Source organism: Perca flavescens, chromosome 3 (assembly GCF_004354835.1).
Source record: "Perca flavescens isolate YP-PL-M2 chromosome 3, PFLA_1.0, whole genome shotgun sequence".
NCBI classification, from domain to species: domain Eukaryota; kingdom Metazoa; phylum Chordata; class Actinopteri; order Perciformes; family Percidae; genus Perca; species Perca flavescens.
Window position 1 is genome coordinate 30,812,063 of NC_041333.1, and position 18,753 is coordinate 30,830,815.

The window sequence follows — 18,753 nt, forward strand, 5'->3', positions numbered from 1 at the left end:
AGGTGAAATGGGCTATAGGTCTATGGTGTCAGAGCTGTCTCTAGAGAATCAGTAGGCTATACACCATGTAATGGATTCCTGGCTCTTAATTATACGTTGTTTTTTTATTTTTTATTGAATGGGCACTTGTCAGTGGAGTGGGGCATGATTCCTGGGCAGCACATAATACTAATGTAAAAGCTGCAATACTGGATGGTGTTTGTAACATACAAGCATACACTGCATGTAAATTAGTTTTTAAAAGATGTCTGTTGACAGCCAACCTGCTAACGTTAACTACCCACCTTGCACAGTGGCTGCTTTCAAGCTGAGTTTTTTTGGTGTCAGCAGAGAACAAGCGGAAAACACAACATTCACATATTATCATTTCATAAAGTTGATATGGAAACTATAACGTTTTTACTAGTTGCCTGTCTACACATCCAGCAGAGACAGAGCAACAATAACATTTGATCAGATTTGTGTTTATAGCGAGCTGATGAAGTTCCATATTCACTCTTCCTTTTTGCTCTGTTTTCTTTTGTGTCCAGTCCACCAAGTCCTGAGGTGAATATCTGGCTCTCAAATGCTGCGAACTTTGTACATATACACCAATATGGATATGTGTATGGGAAGCTACTGTAATATCATCAGTCCATTTTATCGGTTTGACTGTAGCATGTGTTCTGTCCGTGTGTTTTGCACTGCAACTCTCAGACATCATTTGTTTGTCAAATGCTATGGCCAGTACTGTGACATAATTTTCCATATATGATGACTGTCATTGACTTCCTTAAACCTTTACTTCTTATTCTAAACAAACCTTAAATGTAAAAACTTCCTGTGTAACAGAGGATTTTTCAAGGAACAACCTCTCTGACACCAGCTGGTCAGAACAGCAGATGGGAAAGCTTCCATTAACCGGCTATGGTCGAATCAGTATTGTGTCATATTAATTAGTGAAAGTAGCTAAACCTATTTTAGTCCATTTTGTTTGAGGTCTGGGGGAAATCTCACAGCTCTTTTTTTCAGCACATACATTTCCATATCTTTCACCCAGATAGATGTCACACATCAAGAGTGTTTGTGTGTATGTGTTAGTGTTTGTTTGTGATTGTGTATGTCAGAGAGAGTGTGCTGCTGTGGTTTGCTGAATGGACACAGCAGATGATGATAGCCCCCCAGGCAGGCCAGTGTTGGCCTAGAACACACTCCCTCAGGGAAGCCACAATCTCTTTTTTATCAGCCCATGACTGCTTGGCCTTTACATAGCCACTTATTAACTCTCTCTCTCTGTCTGTCTGTCTGTCTCACTCCCTCTTTTTTTCTGTCTGAAGTGGTTGACCCACTAAATATCCCTGACCAACTTCAGATGTCCTGGTTCTGCTGAAAATACAGTTATGACAGAAATATTAAATGCAGTTTTTACTTACAAATGTAGTGCGTGGGGTGTTGGAAAAATATTGATTTGACTAGGGCTGGGTATTTATTAACCTGAATTCTTTGTGAATATTGCGTATCAAGCGAGTATCAAAAACTGCTAACATTTTCAAAAGTTGGCATTGAATGATCGGACAGATTGCTTATTTATATATATATTTTTTTTAATCAGATGTTTTCTGATCAAAATGAGGACATTAATCTAACTATTTTTTATCTCGGGAAAGTTGTTAACACTCATGCAACTTCTTGATTGTAGCATTTTCTGCTAGTTAAAGAGCAAGCATCATGTTTCTCTAATGCTTCATCAGGCTTATTTGTCAAATACACATGTAATTCAAACAGGGAGACTGCCATACATATTAGGCATGTCATTAAAACAAAGGCAAGCTTGAAAAAATTTGAACAAGTTCTAACTGCTGCACGATATGAGGAAAATATGTTGTTGAATACCGCTATAATGATATTACCTGTGATAAATAAACAGATATTAAAGTGTACTCAGTCCTGCCTTTCTGCTGCATTCAGTATCTTGCTAAATACATCACATTGCTTGTTGAATTTAAAACAAATGAAAGGAAATCATTTCTAACATTCTTTCCTTGAACAAATAAAGTTCAGTTTTCTACTGATATTTTCTTTCAACTAGCACAAAAAATCTCTTGAGTGTCTTTCACGATATGTTGCAGCCTTTCGCGATGTGTTTATTGTGGCAGTTGATATCGCGATGACGATAAACAAACAATATACTGTGCAGCCCTAATTCTAACACAACCCATGTAGCCAAATCCTAAACTACATATTAACAGTATAATTTATTTGCCATCCATTCCTGGTGCCTTCGTTGCTACACTTGAATGACAAGCTAATGTTACTATGATGCAGTTACATTTTACAAAGTCAGCCAACAGCCGTACCTTTATCCATGTTTTTTTTTTTCCACGTATGGTATCCAAAATGTATCCACATGTTGCATCTCAGATAGATTGGTGTCATGATTATCTGTTTAGCATGGCTCGCTAATTTTCTGCATTTTGTCTTTTCAAAGAGAACTATTTGCATAGTTTACTGTTAGGGCAACAGGACCTGTAAGGTATCAGACAGACACTTTTGACAATATAACACAACTGACAACGTAAAATTCAAGATACAGCAACATTAAATGCAACTTATGATGAATCTCAAAAGAAGCATTACAACGTGTTTGTAACCCCAAATTCAATACATTCACATAAAACAATGTGTGGGGTGCACCCGTGGCTTAGGAGTTAAGACGGCGACCACGAACCACAACGTCTCCTGTTCGAGTTGAGACCGGGGATCTTTGTTGTGTCTTTCTCTCTCTCATTTGCTGTTGTGTCTCTATTTAACATTGTGCATAATATAAATAAATATATATATAATCATTTTTGGTTACAATGTGGAGCTCTAATGTTCCATTTAAAGAACTTTTCTCCCAAGACAAGACAATTTCAGGGGCGCCTGGTTAGCTCACCTGGTTGAGCTTGCGCCCCATGTACTAAGGCTCAGTCCTTGTCGCCGCGGATTCGGTTCCGACCTGCGGCCTTTTGCTGCATGTCATCCCCCTCTCTCTCCCACTCTCCCTACTTAATCTGTCCTATCAAAGGCAATAGAAGAATACTATTCCAGAGAAAACTGAATAATGAATGTATCTACCAGATGTAAAAGAAACTTATCAAATCCACGATCTTATGTCAAAGGAGCACAGTCTCCAGTCAGTTATAGTACCGACAATGAACTTATGATGAATAAGTTCAAATCGCCATTATTAACAACTGGAATTTCCATCATCTTGGAACCAGGAAATGGCTGTAGGTCTACTGTGCATTATCTCCAGGTTAGATCACTCTGAAAACAAAATCAATTGTGCAAATTATTCTTCTCCCCGGAGAGAAAAAGCTTCCAGAAAGTCACATGGTGCACCTCTCCGACTTTGTAAAAGACAGCCTTGTGCATGTCAGCTTACTCTTAATGCGATGATCAATTGAATGAAACAAGCAAAGTCATGCTCGTTTTTACAGGAACAACTTGGCTTGGCTGAACACCTCTGCATGTTGCCACAGAATGACGATGATGAATTGAGCAATGTATTCAGTAACATTTTTTATTTCAGAGCTCTACAGTTGAATAGCATTTATCTCTAGTGAAGGAGTAAATGCTTCAGAATGAAGAGGCAGATATCTTAATGGCTAAATTATTTGATCTCCAACTCTAGGTTTTTATTCCTGTCTTGTAGTCAGTATTTCTGGGCTCCAATGGCAATAGGTTGAATTATACGTAAATTGAAAAGAAATTGACAGATGCAGAAGTGAAAGATTTTCATTGCCTCACCACAGTAACCTAATCTTTTATTCTACCCACAGCTGTTTTTTTAGTGTGATGGAACCTGTACTCCCCCCCCCCCCAAGTTTTACCTTAATAATTAAAGTTAGTTCTCTGTGTTTGAAACTGTATAATCTCTTCTTAAACCCCCATAGATAGTTTTATAACACTTAACAAAGTATGCCTTATAGCGCTTTAAAGCTGCTAAAATTAGACTGAATTCGCATTGCAGTGTTTTGCATTGATGTACCAATGCAGTATTTACCATCGACTGTAAGAATAAAGTATTTACTCACTTAACAAAGTCTTAGCGATTTAGAGGCAGACATGTAACATATGTGATACTGTATATATGTGGCCTTACTTTAGGTCAACGCACAGCTGTTGTCAGTTTACAAAGTAAGACTTGAGTCTTCTGTTCCATCAAATGGACACCCACTCACTTCCTGTGTAGATAATGTGGTTTTTCACAATTGCCACACAGGTCATATAATTGTATACTGTTACACTGACAACTATAATGCACATCTTATGCATCTTCTGGGCCCCAGATGTTCAGTGTATGAAACAGTGTAACAGATTACATATTTGCATTTACAGTGCCATATTTGCACAACACTTTCTCAATGTTGATTTAGTTTTTTCTTTCTCATTTCACAACAGTTGTCTACATAGGAAATGTATTTTCTGTATAGCTCAGCTCAAGGGTTGCATATTTGCTGATTTGAAAGAGGAAAGGAAAATGTCTACATACAGTATGTGGGTTCAAGTCTGCTATATCTGTGAGAGATACATACAGTATATCCCAGCTACGGTAACTCTAAAGTGCTGTGGAGTTGGTAACTCTCATGAATTATTGAGTTATTCCCTTGTTTTTTTAGCCCAGTATCTGTTAAACACAGATGAATATGAGTTTTTTTCTGAAGGTTTGCTTCCATTTAGCCTTCCCAGCTCTTTGGGACTATTTGAAGATGATTGTTAAACTCAAAACAATATAGCCTAACCTATTACATTTGATGTGTCATTATTATATGTCTGCATCAATAGGGAGCCTCTAACAAGGTCATACACATGTCATTAGTCTCCTTCCTGAAATAGGAGAGGTGCATCACTGTCTGGATATAGCTGTTGTTGTTCACTGGTGCACTTCCACTGCAGCTCGGTGATCATATCATGGTTCATTTTAAGCTCTGTCCGGAAGCAGGCAAACAGACAGCACTATCAGATTATTGGGCCAAAGTCTCTCCACTTAAATATCTCACCGCGCTTGTATGAAATTCAAGGTAGTTTAGGCAAGTTTGCATATCAAATGACCCACAGGCAAATGTCTTCTATAAGTAGAAGACTGATAATCCTTGTTATAATGATGGATATTTAAAAGACTCTTGATGCCAGTTGATACCAATAGGTTGCGGTGACACTTTATTTGAAGGGGTGTACGTAAGGCCAACGTGACACCGTCATCATTATAACATGACACCTGTCATGAACATGAAGGAGTCTTTTTGAATGTCCATGACTGTTGTCATTGAAGCTTGATTTATGGTTCTGCAGAGCTTTCGCCGTAGCCTACGTAGGTGGCCTGAAGTTTATACTTGGCGTTGTGTGCGTCTATCTCTTGCAGGGCCGGCATTTCTGTGTGTGTGTGTGTGTGTGTGTGGGGGGGGGAGGGGGGGGTGGTAAAGCGAGTGAGAGAGTGACGGTGATTAGCTTTGGAGGGAGTACTGACTCTAGACTCATAGTGAGAGAAACAAAGTGTCTCGCCTGTGCTTTCTGACCACGGTGGGGAATGGGAATGGGGAGCATAAATCACACTTAAGTGTAATTGTATAAATGATGACACTTTCATGCTACTTTCATGCTGCTAAGTTAGCTTTGTTTGAGATGTTTGTGTTATGACAACTTGATATTAACAAACACAACAATCTCTGTCATAAATATGTCAAGGCAGGCCTAATTTCACGTACATCATGATTAATTTGCAAAGTGTCTTTTCATAGCACTATTTTTGTTTTGCTTTTATCAATGCACCAAATCTTCCACCTGAATCACTTGGGCCGTTGCCGTCCAACTCCTGACTAATCCAAAAACTGGCAAAAAGGTGGAGCCGAGGTGTGCCGAATGAAGCCTACACTAAATGCTCACCTCCTGTGATGGCAGTCACTCAAAGCGGCACTGCCTTAATTGTGCACAACTTTAAGCCTTAATATAATTTAAATGGGTGAGTTTTAAATAGGGCTGGGTATTGTTAAAAAAAATGTCGATACCAATACAGTGAGTGCGATACCGGTTCCAAAACGATACCAATTTTATAAAACAAAAAGAAATTACAACATATATTATATATATATAATATATTTTTCTGCTCCTACTACGTGAGCTCGTCTCTTTGCGTAACATAGAGTTTTTTCTGCGTTCCTCTATGATGTGTAATGTTAGACAGCCATCACCAGCATTATTAGATCTGGGTAGAAAATGCTGCATGCTCATTGGATCACTGATACTCGATACTTTAGAGGCATTTCGGTCTGTGCCTAAAAAGTAACCCCCCCCATCCTCCCCAGACACACACACACACACACATATTTCTCAGAAATAGAAAATGTTACCAATGCAGGGTTGAGTTATTGGCCAAAATACATATTAACTGGCTGTGGTTAAGATAGTCAAGTTGGCTTATGCCTTCTGGCTGCTATCAGCTTTTTTAAAAAATGGCCGCCATCAGCCCCATGTATCTGTCTCACCTCCGTAAGCAGCTCCCAGGACAGCTGTCTGCCTGCAGTTGCTGAGCCAGCAGCAGGTTTCATGTAGGCCTGGAGGCTGCTGGGATTGACAGCTGTCCTTTGCCTCCCTCTGCAAATCCCCCATCTACAACACTCCACCATCAGTACACTGTTTCCTTCTCTTTAACTCTAACGTACATTAATGACGTGTTTTGTTTATCAGTAACAATATTGCCACACAAGCACATTATAAGCAACAAATGACCATTCAAAGTTACCAGAGCACAAAATTAATAAAAACTAAATTAAAAAACAACCTCTGGCAGGCATCTGATGTTTTTTAAATTATTAAATGAAGTGTTTGTTATTAAACAACCTTATCATTTATTGTATGAAACTTTTAACTTTTATTTTTTTTATGACCAAATAAAAGTTATTTATGACTCCGTTGCATCTCAGCAATGCAATTCATAAACCCAAACCATACCACAATAAAATACAAAATATTTTCAGGCACACATCAGTCATTAGATTTTATAGTTCATAATTATTATTATTATTATTATCATCATCATCATCATCATCATCATCATCATCATCATCAAGTTAATAATAATGTTAAACTCAAACACAAACTCATGCGGGTGTGTTTTTGAGACAGACAATGTTTAATTGTCTGTCTCACAAACACACCCGCATGAGTTTGTTCTGCAGATGGATTCTTCAGAGTTTGGGAGTCCTTGGAATATAATTACATTTTTATTTGCAGTGCAGCTACATCAGGACTTTTCTGTTGAAGAAATCAACCTTATATGAAAAATTTATGAAAAGGGAATGAGGGTTGCATGGTGTAAATTTACCGTCCACCACTGCAAAGACTCAATTCTCGATAGCCATAGGTAGAGTTTGTGTGTGGGAAGCCAGTGGAGGTTCGCTGCTGGTGCTTCTAATGGTTGGTTGTGTTACACTGCCAGAATGAGACTTGTCAATGGCAAATGAGAAGAAGGTCAGGCCAAAGACTGCAGTACATAGGGAATTAGGTGTTCCAAATTGGACGTAAATGGGGTAAATTGTAAAATAGATCAATCTTTTTAATGGGGAGTTTGCACATCACACTAAACAGTGATACAAATGTTAATGAAGAACTGCTGGAGCTTGTCCAAAATGACAAAGATTCTTGCAGTAAGGTAGCAGTCGTACCATAGCCAACTGCTACAGCTGCTGGTCTTGATCTAAGAAATGATTGTTGCATCCCAAAAAATATTGAAGACAAATGGCAACATGGTCCTTATTTATTAATACACTTTTAGCCAAGACAATAACAGGACGGAAACAATACTACTTCAACTTACCTCAACAGTTTAACCGTTTCAGGTGCTAGATAATGTCCGGCACCTGGTGAGTTAGTCATGTAAAGCTGTGGCTGTTTAGGAAACTGCTGCCACCATGACAAAAATAATCTGCTCAGTCTCTTATTATAACTGAAAAAAGGTTCTCTCTAAATGTGCAGACACATTGTGGTATGCCTACATCTTCTCACACTACATATCCTTCTATCTTAGATGTAACCTACTTGATGGTATGTCACAACTGGTCAGATAGAAGAACTATTTTGTCTTTATTCAAATTAGAGAAGTCATACACAGCTACACTTTTTCATATCTTCATCCTATTATAAGATAAGTTGGTATTCATTATAACAAGACATTTTTGAAAGTCGCTACAACAAGTAAAAGATTTTCACATCAGTTGAATTGAGTAAATTCTATTTTTTTTCTACCTAATTTTAATCCCAACACTACCAAGGCTATTGAGTATTTCAGTGGCGACGAGACGTTGAATTTCTGTATAGTATAGTAAAGGAACATTTCTTCTATTCATTTTTTTTTGTGTCAAGTCAAAAATACTGGGATTTCCCCAAATCTAAACGCAGAACCCTCCGACAGTGCTTTACTCTAAGTTTAAGGCTTTTTATTCATGCAGCAGTTAGTTCCCCTCCAGCTGATTAATGACAACACTATCACTAAGATTCTTACATTTCAAATCTCTTAAGACAATACCGTCTACTGTGCTCAGTAATAGCAGAATCTCACTATGTCTCACACCAAGCATGAAATAAAACCTCATTTTTGTAAATGACTCATTGATGATTTGTCTGATATAGGTCACTGTGTCTTCACTTTAGGCATTCGTTTTCTCATTTTACTACAGCTAAATAAGACTAAGAAACCAAAGATGAAACTTATCACAATTTATGTGAAGTTTTGGCCCCATTGCTTTTAGTCACTACTGTCCAATTTTTTTAGTCATTTAAAGCCCATAGTATTATCATTTATTTGTACAACTATTTCTTACAAGAGTGAACTAGAGTTCGTAAAATGACGATGAAACGGGACTTCAGTTGGTCATTTGACCATCAAATGTAGAAATTTAGAAGCAATTTAAGTTTAAGCAAAGATAAGTACGCAAAGGCTGCTGGAAATGTGGTCCTTCCATGGATTCCTTTTTCCCTAACTGAAGTGAACTTCAGCTTCTTATACTTTATTGACTCTGACTTGTGTCATTTTGTGGCTGTTCTGATGTGGACTTGTCTCGGTCTATGACACTAGTCTCGCCTGTTGCTGTTACATTTTTAGCAAATATCGCCACAATTAGGCTGATTTATATGCCCCTGTCACATTTAAAATTTACTAAACTCCTGTGCTCAGTAATTGAAGTTATATCACAGTTGATTCGCTACGAACATCAGTGAGACAGCAGTTTGAAGAAAAAGGCTCTCAATCTTTATTTGTCTTGAGCATGTTTGGATCTGATCTTGACTCATAAACATAACAGGGTTATGCAGATTAACGCTTCAAATATGTCTATAAATACATTTTGTTTTTGAAAGGGGTCATCAGAAAGTCAATAAGATCCGGGTGTACTATGATGGATATGATGCTGTTTATGAACAATTTTTTTGTAAAATTGTCTTGACCATAGGAAGACATGATGTTTAACAGTTTTCTCCACCCTGACATCCATTCAGTCATTTTTAGCCTGAACATAGCAGTATAGAAGAGCAGCTCTCTGCAGCAGCAATCTAGTTCTCTCCAAAAAATGTTAATATCAGCCTGCCCTTCAAACCATCATTATTCAGACCCTGTCTTGTTGCCTTTGCTCATGAACCAACTCCCCGTGCTCTCCAGCACATTTTAAAAATGTATTTTCTCTTTCTCAGTTTTGTAAGTCTTACTGTGCAAGCTCAAATTCATAAAGCATACAGCTGCAAGCGCAGACAACATCTGGATTGAGAGTGCAAAATAAGAGTGAAATCAGACTGTTTTGTGCTTTCTTTTACAACACTGCTAAGTCTGGTTCACCATACAGTGGAAAAGAAGAACGTGTCCTTGTCCCATGATTCTTCTGTTGCTGTCAGAGAGCCTCTTTCACTCTTTTTTTAACACACACACATGCACACACAACTAATCTGTGAACACAGTTGCTGTTTTTATTTTGGTGTTTAAAGGAGGGCACTACGGGGTTGAAAGGATCAGGAACTAAAGTAGATTTGATGTGGCATTTAATCTCACGCCCAATTTGATGTGGAGTGCGTGCGTGCGTGCATGCGTGTGTGTGTGTGTGTGTGTGTGTGTGTGTGTGTGTGTGTGTGTGTGTGTGTGTGTGTGTGTGTGTGTGTGTGTGTGTGTGTGTGTGTGTGTGTGTGTGTGTGTGTGTGTGTGTCTGTTCATACACATATTTCAGGCTGTGCACTAACGTACTTGGTACTTGTTTGCTGCTGTTCGCATGTGCGTATGTTCATGTGTCATCTCCTTTTGTGCGTGCGTGCGTGCGTGCGTGCGTGCATGCGTGCGCGCATGCTTGTGTGTTCAGTGATGAGTGAGCCATCTGTGCCTGTAGTACCTTTGCCAATACAGCGACTGGAGTGGCTCCAGCAGCCAGCGTCCTCCAGCTCCTGCTGTCTGCCCTCACATTCACTTCACTGAGACACGACAGGAGGCTCCTCCATCTTGGACCAGCTTCCTGCTCCGTTCTCCCTCCCACTGTGCTCCAGTAATCCTGCTGAATGACTGTATTGAAATGATTGGCAAGGAAAATAGATTGGATGAGACATATAATTACAGGCCTGATTGGATGTGGATATTGCTGGTGTTAAGGAGCGTTTCATACAAACTAGAATCTGACAGTATAAAAGCTGGTTGTACTCCTCAATATTTATGAATGTCAGACCGCTGCAATGCATTTTTTCAATTTAATGAATCTGTATTTATTCTTCCTGCACCCACTATACTCTGTAGACTTACATATCTAAATGCAGCAGAGCAAGCATCAAAACACACAACAAGAATCTGTTTCCTGAAACTCAGGATGACCAAACTGATGTGGAGATAAAGCACAGCTCCTACATGACTGCACTTTGACTCTGACATTACATCATATCTAAACTATAGCTACACGCAAAGCTGAGTGCTGTTTCTTAACAGAAAAAGATGCTCAGCCCTCCATGAAGAGCTTCTCATGCATTCTACATAAGGCCAAAGAAATGTATTTGTAGAGAGAGTAAAACCATTAGACAGTAATACTGAGAAAGTGCATCATTGCCAGAAAAGAAGTGGACAGACACAAGGTATTGATCATTTTAAATTCTACTCATGTCCTTCAGAAATCAATACTTTGGGCTTAAGAGAAAAGCAACAAGAAATCTTTAAAAATAGAACTAGATTCACCTCCAGTAAGTTCCTTCTTCAGTTACACAGAAGTAGTGGCATGGACTGATCCTAATGAAACACATTTGCATGGATATGTAATAATATTGTTTTAATTGTTAACCTGGCGTACATGGAATAAATTCTGGGTTCTGATTTAAGTGGAAAAAATAAGGCTTGAGGGACGTTACACTTAAAATGTAAAGCCATTAATGTGATTGAGGGCAGCAGGCTGAACAAGGTGTTTCTTTACAATATATGTATATAATAACAATATATAACTATATATAACTATATATATATATATATATATATATATATTATATTCACAAATATCATAAAGATGGTCAGTTTTATCTTCAATGAAAATGTGAAGCCTTTTTATTATGTTATTATACTGTAGTGTACATGATGATTTCAATTCAACTTTATTTCAGACACAGGTCAATATTACAACACAGACAAGACAAAAAAGGGTAACACTTTACTTGACAGTACCGACATAATCGTGACATGACACTGTCATAACTATGACATGACACTGTCATGAATGTGTCATAAACCTTATAAACAAGTCATAAACGTTTATGACTTTACTGTGTCATTCGGTTTTTGTCATGACAAGTTGACATTGTTTGGGTTGTCTTGATTATGACAACTTGACATTAATCAAAGTGACATTACCAGAAGTTGTCTTGGTCATGACAAGTTGACATTAAATTTGTCTTGGTCATGACAAAGTGACATTACCAGAAGTTGTCTTGGTCATGACAATTTGACATTAAATTTGTTTGGGATGTCTTTGTAATGACAACTTCACATTAACCAGGATGACATTACCAGAGGATGTCTTTGTCATGACAACTTGACATAAACAGAAAATCCACCTCTTTTTGTATTCATGACATGTTGACCTAATGATGATTATAATTAGATGTGCAAGGTTAGAGACCAATTCTAGCACTTGGTCAGATAGATGTGTGACAGGATATTTCACAAAACTGGCTGTCATGACACTATTATGACAGTGTAACTAATACATATTTTGACCTCAAGTAAAGTGGTACCAATTGTATTTGTCATTAAGATATCATGGATAAGACTTGCTGTCGTGACAACATTATGACAGTGTAACAAATACATACTTTGAACTCAAGTAAAGTGGTACCATTTTGATTTGTCATTAAGATATTATGAAGGATAAGACTAGCTGTCATAACAACATTATGACAGTGTAACAAATACATTCTTTGACCTCAGGTAAAGTGGTACCATTCTGATTTGTCATTAAGATATCATGAAGGATAAGACATGTCTTAAGAAGTGCCATCGCACACCAAATTACCTTCCTACCACATTATCATGTGATGTAAAAATCTTTGTTGACAGTAGTGTTATGTAGTTGATACTAGTGTGAATATGGACCAGAACCAGAAGAAAACTAGATTGTTAAGAGCCAGAGAATTGAACGTCAATAAAGAGACTAGAAAACCAGGATAAAGTTTGAGAAGTGTATTAATATAGACAGAAATATGGCATACATACAGATAAACTAACTGAAAAAATAAAGTGTGCACATAAAAGAAACGCTTTTCAGTTCTATGAGCTCAATTGTTCTTTGATGACAAGAGTTCAGAGATGTTCAACATTGGGGCCCATATGAATTTGGTTTCTGTTTGTCCTTCCACCATGAAGAATGAATCAAGGGAAATCCGTCTAAGTTCAGAGTCTCGATTCTGTAGCTCGCCACCCAGCCAACTGATCTGGGAATCTCTAAACCTTGGAAGTCTCTGGGATCTGAAGAGTCGATGTGATTCAATATCTCTCTGTGGACTGGACCTACCATGTGTAGCCTTTTCACCTCCTTCACCTGTAGATAAGGCCAAATAATTTCTCTCAATTACTATTCAGTAATAAAATCAATTGCTTAGGCTACAATGAAAATAAAATGAGGTCATATTTCAGTTAACCCCTATTGAAATATCTAAACCTCTATTCAGTTTGTACAACCGTTCTTAAATTTCTTCTCTTAGGTATCAAAAGTATATAAATCCCTTTCAGGTACCAAAAGCACATTTATATTAATAGGCAACCTTTATACAAACAATACATTTCTAATTCAAGTTGTATGGAACCTTAGTAACATTAACACTATCCTAAATATAATTGCATAAATTGCATGTAAACATCTCTCAAATTGTATTACTTTCCCATAACTTAAGCTACAGTGTTGTAATCTAGAGGCATTAAGACATGCGTGCTTATTTATCCCTCCCTGCACCGGTAACTGTAGAAAGAATGCACTAAAAATTAGCCTCTTTAAGTTAGCTACTTCACCATAAAGTCCAGTTAAACAATTAAACTCACAATTTGTACTAACATTCATTCAACAAAAACCCACAGCTAGCAATAGTGTTGAAAAGCAACATTACTTTCCATAACCAATAGATAGAATCATTAGCCTTTTCACAGGGAATATGCAGTAACTGCAGACATCCTCTGGTAATGTCATCCTGGTTAATGTCAAGTTGTCATTACAAAGACATCCCAAACAAATTTTAATGTCAACTTGTCATGACCAAGACAACTTCTGGTAATGACACTTTGATTAATGTCAACTTGTCATAATCAAGACAAATTTAATGTCATCTTGTTATGACCAAGACAACTTCTGGTAATGTCACTTTGATTAATGTCAACTTGTCATGACCAAGACAAATTTAATGTCAACTTGTCATGACCAAGACAACTTCTGGTAATGTCACTTTGATTAATGTCAACTTGTCATAATCAAGACATCCCACCGAATGACACTCAATGACAGAAGTCATAAACGTTTATGACTTGTTTATAAGGTTTATGACACATTCATGACAGTGTCATGTCATAGTTATGACAGTGTCATGTCACAATTATGTCGGTACTGTCAAGTAAAGTGTTACCCAAAAAAGTTACACAACACATGCTATTTTTACAAAATCAATTTATATTAGGATTCAGAATCAACAAAAAAAACAGCTGTAGAAAAACTATGGAAGATTTGGAACCATTTGCTTATTTAAGAAAGAGTATAAATGTGGCAGATGTTAAGAATAATGTTTCTAAATGTAAGAAATAAGAGGTGCTATATTGCCACTACATATTGAAATTTTAGATGAGATGGAAAACAAAGTTCATTTGAATCTCCATTTTTATGATTCCAACCTAACATGGTTTTAAAAAGGTTGAATTCCACATTCAGCCTTGTATATATTGTTGTATTCTGCGGTGACCTTAATGTCTTTCAGTGAGCACATTTAGCTTATTAAAGTATGTGCATGTGCTTCCATATGTTGCGTGGGATGACAACGATTGTGTTTAGCGCTCCAGTTGATAAGAGCACTCTTTTATGCTCTACTGTGAGATGTTATGTCAAAAAGATGATAATGGTTTTGCTTGTGAGATGTAAATTATTAAACAGGGGAACAATTTAGATGGCAGATAATTATCCTGTGCAAAAAAAAACAGAATTTTGTTTTGTTTGTTTTCAGACAAATACATTTTCCATTAACACAAGATAGTCCATACTGAAAAAAAAGTATGTAAGCGCAATATTAATGTGTCATCAAGGGCGAGCATTTAACAGGTTTATTAGTCAGAACAATACTCTTCAGTCTCAAGAGTTTTCTGTAATTATCTTAGAAGCATGACCTTGTCTTTCAGTGTGTCGAGACTTGTTACAAACAGTTAAGGTTTCTGATTGATTAAATTATGAACTTCCAGTCTCAGTTTTCTTTCAAGTGCTGTACCTGATCACTTGAATGTTTGAACAGAGTTGTTAAACTGTGGTGGTGTTCTGTCACTGAACCTATTCACCTAGGCTATGTGAAGCTATTATCCTATGTGGATTAAATTCGATATAGATAAATAGATTCAGAGAATTTAAAGCTCCATTCATTTTTTTTTTTAATTGGTAGAGACCAAAATAGAGCTAAAAGAAGAGTGAATATTGGATATCATCAAGTGGATAGAAACAAAACTCCAAATGAATGCACATGTTTCTCCATGCTGGATATGAAATTAGATGGTGGTTTGCTAGTTTGATAGCAATGCCAAGCTGTAAGACAATGAAATGGCAGGGCTGTGTGTCTTCTTCTGCCCCCAGTGGCCAAAAATAGCCTTAATAGAAGCCATGCAGATTATGTTGGATTTAGTTTTTTGGATTAATTGTCACTGACTTTATTGTAATCCTGATGTAGATTATATCTTGTGATGTAGATTTTTTTTAAAGCAGTGATGAGGGCCAGTGAGAAAACAGCGGAATATGAGTTGTATGAATGAGATTTACCTGCTTTCCATTAGAGTGTGCGTGCGTGCGTGCGTGCGTGCGTGCGTGCGTGCGTGCGTGCGTGCGTGCATGCGTGCGTGACTTTGTCCATAATTGGACTGGAACCAGTTAGTGAATGAGTTGTCTGAACACTGAACACTCTTTGTGGGTTTGGGTGGCTGGAGCGTCTGTAGTCTCTCTCCAGCAAGAACCAATTAGGATTAATGAGTTTGGAGGACAACAACAGAGAAATGAGTTGTGGAGAAAGATGCTTATTGTTTCCCTGAAGACGCCAACAAAAGGCTCTAAACCCAGAGTTCATTTTCACCATGAATAACAAACAGAGTGAATCTCCTCTTATTACTGAGCAGATTAGAGTTTTAGCCCTACAAACATTTCCTGGAGGCAGAGTTGGCCCAGAAGCACGAGTCATTTCACTGCAGAGCTTACAGTTACTCTGTTCAAGCTTTCTCGATCAAGAAAAGGTTACTGGTGCCATATAATGTTTTACAATGCAAGATCTCTGCATTAAATACTACCTTTTACATTTCATTTAGCTGACGCTTTTATCCAAAGCGACTCCCGATAAATGCATTCAACCATGAAGGTACACACTGGGAACAGCAAGAATCACATAGAAGACATATAGTAGCTTCAAATAAGCCAAACTACAAAATGCCACATGTAAGTCCAACATGTACATTAAATGCAATTTCTGATACATGATGACGATACACTGGTAAGAGCAAATTATGTATAATTATGTATCCAGCTAATTTATATAGCTCACGTTGCTGTATTGTGTGAACAGTTAACTTAATTTAACATTTTATGGTGCGATTTCTTTTGCAGAATGCAAATGTTCCACCAAAACAAGTTCCTTCCCGAGATTATTTTCCAGAGGCTCCGTTACTGAGTCCGGAGCTTAGTGCCGATCAAAATTGTGATTGGTTTGATGAATTGCAAACAACCCAAAGTGTTTTTTTTTCTCCTATCCTAGGATGTATCTGTGGTGTAGCCAGACCTTACTTCACAGCGCTGTGGAGATAGGTCTGGCAATGCGAGACTATCTATATTTAGCCCTTAATCTTTACAACGTTCCTTTACAGGGTGAATACATTCACGCTGCTGCTATGACATGAACTTCCACGATAACCTTCGAAGTCACTGTGACTTCTAATGTGACTATTATCACCACTGTTCATCACGCCCCCAACCGGCCCGTCAGACACCGCCTACCAAGAGTCTGGGTCTGCCGAGGTTTCTTCCTAAAAGGGAGTTTTTTCTTGCCACTGTCGCAATAGCCACTGCTAATGCTTGCTCTTGAGGGAATTACTGTAATTGTTGGGGTTTTGGAATTTATAGAGTGTGGTCTAGACCTACTCTATCTGTAAAGTGTCTCGAGATAACTTTTGTTATGATTTGATACTATAAATAAAATTGAATTGAATTGAAATTCAGTTTTAAATCTTGAATGATAATTATTTGATCATTAATGCAGCTAAATTTCTATCAGAAGTTAAACTATAACATTGGGTCTTGTATATATTGTATGATATGATTATATATTTAAGCAAACCACCATGTAAAGGGTAAAACACCTACATCCCTGCAAGCTAAACTCAATCATCCATGCATTAATGCACAGTAATTTAAATGTATGCATGATTTAATGAGTGCATAGTGCCTAATGGTGTTAGTGCGACTGCAAATTTCCCAGCCTATAAATGTTGTCAAGGAAGCAAAGAAGAATATTCTGGAGAAAAACTAATCATATATTCAAAATAGTTGCAAGTTGGCACAAAATATAAGCCAACAGCAGTTTAAATCCAGAAATATCTTTATGGGGATTTGTGCTGATCTTAAGTAACCAGTTTGAGCTGAATTGTAGTGCACATGTGTGTGTGCTTTTGCCTGGCTGGAGACTCCCTGGAACAATGCACAGTAACAGGAAAAAGATTATCAGTTCTATTATTGTGACGGAAGTTTGTATCCCTGTCCTCCACACACATCACAATGCTGGCTCAGTAGAGAAACAAAGTCCCTGAGATCAAACACAAACTTCTGCCAATAGAACCAGAGCCACTAAAGCAGCTTAGGAGCAACCTTGAAAAACCACCCATCCACCACACTATCGAACACACAGCAGAGACCGCTGTCAGGCCTCTCTTCTCTGCTGGTATTTTAAGCAGCATGCTGGGCTGAAAACATGGCTGTGGTCTAGTAAACACAGGTCAACTCACTTTATCCTCCAAACAAGAAACACAAAAAATGTGCTGCAGAAAATCTTTACGCTAATCTTATGTTTTTCTTGTGAAAAACTGGACAGTTATACTGCGTCTGGTATGAACATGCAGCCTTGCACTGTGTTCAGGCTAAAAGGAACCACTGTATTACAAAACACAGTAAGACAAAGAGGACCCTGTGGTTTTACCTCTGTAGATACTGTGGCGACCTGTGGTTCTGTTCTTGTGTATATATACCTGTTTATACGTTCAAGTCTCTACATTGTGTGCGTGTGTGATGGTAAGCATGTGTGCCTCTTTGCAAGTGTGTGTGTGTGTGTGTGTGTGTGTGTGTGTGTGTGTGTGTGTGTGTGTGTTTGTAAACAGGAAGTGTGAGAATGCATGCAGTCAGAGGACACATGGGATTTCCCACAGTGACAGAACAGCTCAGCTGAACGAGGCTCCCCACGAGTGGGTGGTTTGTGTTTCCTTTTACATGGGTGGGCCCATTTGTGTTCTGTGTAAATTTTGGAAAGCTAAAAAACAGCATGAGACCAACAGAGAATTGAATTATCACTGTGAGATATATTCATGTCATGTGTATGGGTTTAATCTGGTCAAATGTTGCAATACATAACATTTAGGTTAAAGGTTAAAATTAGTGTGATATCAATAAAAATGTAATTAGTCAAACTGTATCATATCCATCAAAGTGAACCAAACTGACTTTTTAATAAAATGCCAATATCAGCCTATAGTGTATCAGCTGTAGCGTGTGAGGCATGTGTCAGTGTCAGTGCAGTTGGTGGTATCAGGGCCTGTTTCGGCATGTGTTGCACTAGTCTGTGGTAACAAATGAAGGGTCAGCAGGTGTCAGACACTGCAGGGACGGGATCAGAGAACCATAAGCTGCCTTCCTCACTGTCAAGACAACTGGCCCTGGCAAATGCTTACTAGTTTTTATTTTTTTATTTAACAAACCAGTTTAACTGTCCCAAGTGAATACTAAAACAACTTTAATATGCTCTCTT

General features: G+C 37.9%; 1 protein-coding gene across 2 annotated transcripts in view; it reads left to right on the forward strand.

The window, feature by feature from the left end:
• The window catches only part of ubash3bb (ubiquitin associated and SH3 domain containing Bb), a 45,387-nt gene that overhangs the window by 1,210 nt on the left and 25,424 nt on the right, over positions 1 to 18,753 (forward strand). The gene's annotated exons all lie outside the window — the stretch shown is intronic.